Source organism: Chrysochloris asiatica, unplaced genomic scaffold, assembly GCF_000296735.1.
Source record: "Chrysochloris asiatica unplaced genomic scaffold, ChrAsi1.0 scaffold00051, whole genome shotgun sequence".
NCBI lineage: Eukaryota > Metazoa > Chordata > Mammalia > Afrosoricida > Chrysochloridae > Chrysochloris > Chrysochloris asiatica.
In genome coordinates, this window is record NW_006408569.1 from 15,460,750 (window position 1) to 15,464,724 (window position 3,975).

Genomic DNA, 3,975 nt, shown 5'->3' on the forward strand with positions numbered 1-3,975 from the left:
TGTTGAAGAGCAAAGATGTCAGCTTGAGGACTAAGGTGCGCCTGTCCCAAGCCATGTTATTTTCAATAACCTCCTTTGCAAGCGAAAATTGGACAGTGAATAAGAAAGACTGTAGAATAATTGATGCATTTGAGTTATGGTGTTGGAGGAGAATATTGAAAGTACAATGGACTGCCAAAAGAACAAATAGATCTGTGTTGGAAGACATACAGCTAGCGTGCTCCTTGGAAGCCAGGATGGCCAGACTTCATCTCTCATACTTTGGACATGTTGTCAGTAGGGACCAGTCACTGGAGAAACATAACATGTTTGTTAAAGTTGGGGGTCAGAGAAGGAGAGGAAGACCCCCAACAAGATGGATTGGCACAGTGGCGGCAGCGATGGGCTCAGGCATAGCAATGATTGTGCGATTGGCCCAGGATCAGGCAGTGCTTTGTTCTCTTGTCCATAGGGTCGCTATGAGTTGGTACCAACTTGATGGCACCTAATAACACCAACAACAATCAACTTAAAAATATTGCTGCAAAAGTCCTAATAAGATATTAATAAAGAGAATATAGTCATGCATTAATTATGACTAAGTGGGATTCATTCCAGAAATATGAAGATGACTCTGCATGATGAAATATTTTAATATTATATGCTTATTAAAGGTGCAAATCCATATGACCTAGTTGTATGCCAAAAAGGCATCTGACAGAATTCCATATTTACAACATTTTCAAAAACATTAGTAGAATAAATATGGCTGAGAGTACCTTAACACGATTAAAAAAGAAAGATACCTCAAACAAAAAGCCAGGATCATCTTTATATTAATTTCTTTTCAAAACTACCTCCTGTCTGCTCTTCTATGGTTTGAGTACAAGCAATTGAGTAAGCCCTAAAGCAAAGTGTTGCTGCTTATAATTTAAAGCACACACACTCAAACAATTTTTACATTCCAGCAATTTCCTGAAGTAGAGAATAATCTTTCAATATCTGGTTCTAACTGGGGGTGATGCCCCTCGTGACAAATGTGTTTCGTAAATCTGTGTAATTAAAGCTCACCTGGAAGCTCTTTGGAAAGCTGAAGAGGAGCTGGATTCCCTGCCTAGAATTAGGGCAGCTAGCCCAGCAGGAAGGTAAAATGTTCCTTGTCTGTGAGCTGAGAATGTGAGAGTGTTGCTGTAAGATTACAAAAGCTTGAGCGAAAAGGTGTTATGTAATGGCCAGGGCAGGCAGCAGTGTGTGTGTGTGAGAGAGAGAGAGAGAGAGAGATGTGTTGTCTAGATTGGGGCTTATGTGATACTGGTAAATGAGACATTTAAAAGATATGAAGGGTTTGAACATGACAAGGTGGTCAAACTGTCATAGATAAGAATCTTAGCTCTTAGTCCCAGTTTTCCTTGCTTGGATTTCTGCTGATTGGTGTATAAGTGATAATTCTTTTTTCTTTTTTCTTTTTTTTAATTGTGATTTGGGTGAAATTTTACACAGCACATAGGTTTTCCATTCAATGATTCGGGTACATTTTTATTTCCTGACAATGATCACAATCCCCACACCTCACAATGTAACAGCACTCTTCCCATTTCCTTCCTGTGTTCCTCATTCCATTCGCCCTTCTTTCCCATCCTTTCCTGCCTTTTGAACAATTTTTCCTTGACTAGTGTAGCTCTTTTGCTATTGTATGGTTGGTTGTTCTAGGGCATGTACTTCCCTGGAGTTATTGTTCATCTTATATACTTGTCTATTGTTTGGCTAAAAGTTGAGTCATGAATGTGAGTTCAGTTCCAGGCTTGACTCCCACCTGTGATCTATGCATTGAGCTTTTTGATTCCCTTTCCCTCTCTCCTTTGCTTCCATTGTTTAGTTATTTCTACTTTGTTAAAGAATGTTATATAGATGGTTCTCCAAATCTTATCTTTTTCATTCTCATTTTTCTGTCCTTTATTGTATTTTCAATCATATGCACTCTTTCTTGGGTACCTTATGATCTTGTCTTCTCTTCTGAGCTTATTTTGTCTTTTACTTTACTTACTTTCCTGAACTCAGTCAGCATTCATTTCACGTTCTCCTATTATTGATTTCTATTCTGAGTTTCTGAATTTGACTCATAATATTCTTTCACATTTGTAATTCCTTATATAATTATATTTAATTTGTTTTTCTCTGCCTCATGTGGAAGCTGTATTCCTTCATGATAAATTGTGTTGGATTTTCCTGGGTCAGCAATAACAGGTGCTTCTATGCAAAAAAGGGTTTGGATGCTAATTTGACTTATTGATTCAACAGCACCCTCTTCTGTTGATACAATGAAGTACAGTTTCTTTAATAGATGGTACCTTTTTGGATTCTTGGTGTGACGCTGTAATTATCCTAGTAGTGCTGGACTGCTAACTACAAGGTTGGCAGTTTAAACTCACCAGTTACTTCATGGAAAACCTATACAGGCTCTGTTAACTGATGGTATGTGGAGGGGATTATAATCAATGTAATGAAACAAGGTATATGAATGTTTGAATGTGAAACCGATGATGTGCCCTGAAAACTTTCACTCAATCAACAATAAAAACCTTAAAAAAAAAAAAAAAACTTATACAGGGTCCCTATGAGTTGGAACCGACTCAAATGGCACTTAACAACAACAACAACAACATTCTTTTTGGAGATGAGTCTTTGGGCTTCTGATTCTGAGATGCTGCTCCACTATTCCTTTAAGTGGTACTTATCCCTTCCAAGTAATCTTTTCCTTTCCTTTGCAAGACTATTGCCTCTGGTTCTGTACAATTTTCAAACCTTTTCCTTTTGACTCTTAGTCAGTGCTCCTATCCACCAGATCGCAAACCTGTTCTTATGATTACTTACTAGGAGTCCTGGTGTGACACTGTAGGATAAGTATTCCACCATAAGGTTGGCAGTTCAAATTCACCAGTTGATGATCTTCAGAAACCTTATTCAGAGTTGCTAAAAGTTGGAACCAACTCGAAGGCACTTAACAACAAAAACAACAATAACAATATGGTTCGCTGTCCTGAGTATGAGTGTTATGTAATATCATCATGCTTTTTAATATCATCATACTATGGTGGCTTGCATGTTGCTGTGATGCTGGAAGCTATGACACAGGTATGTTAAATGCTAGCAGGGTTACCTGTGGTAAACACGTTTTTGCAGAGCTTCCAGACTAGGAAGGAGAAGCAGACTCTTTCTGAATGTTTAGCCATTGAAAACTTTGTGAATGTAAGTAGAACATTGTCAAATATAGTGCCGGAAGATGAAAACATTATGAATAGCACCAGAATATTGTCAGATATAATGACATAAGATGAGCACTGTGAAACTCCTAGATCCCGGGGAAGATTGATGACAAGGTATATGGAGATCTCCAAGGAATACTGGGCTACGGATGCGGAAAGAGACAAGGACCTTCCCCCAGAGCCAACAAAGAAAAAGCCTTCCCCAAGAGCCAGCACTCTGAATTTGGACTTCCAGCCTCCCAAACTGTGAAAGAATACATTTCTGGTTGTAATATTTCTGTTATAGCAGCATGAGAAAACTAAAACAGTGACATTTGATGTGGAAAAATTATAAATTTTGATAAAGTCCAATTTAGTTTTTAAATTGTTACTTTTGCTTTAGGTGTCATATCTAAGAAATCATTCGCAAACCCAAGGCCACACAGATTTACTTCTATAATAATTCTATAATTTATTTATTTCCATAAGAAGCATTTCTGTTTTATTTTGTTATTGTTTTGTCTTCTTTTTAAAAAGCTATTATTGTGAATTGAATGATAGCTTATATGGGAGATCATCGGTTTTGCAACTTATCCTACCATGTTTCATTTCATTGCAATGATTACAATGCCCTCCATGCATCATGATTCAACAGTATTTGCTTCTATTCTCTCTGGTTTGTTTGTTGTTGTTTTGTTTTGATGTACACAAAAACACTCAGGAATATATAGTTATTTAAACAACCAAAGGGCAC

The 3,975-nt window shown here is 37.4% G+C and overlaps 1 pseudogene; it reads right to left on the minus strand.

The window, feature by feature from the left end:
* Positions 1–987: 987 nt before the first annotated feature.
* Positions 988–3,975, minus strand: part of LOC102825731 — an 8,772-nt pseudogene continuing 5,784 nt past the window's right edge.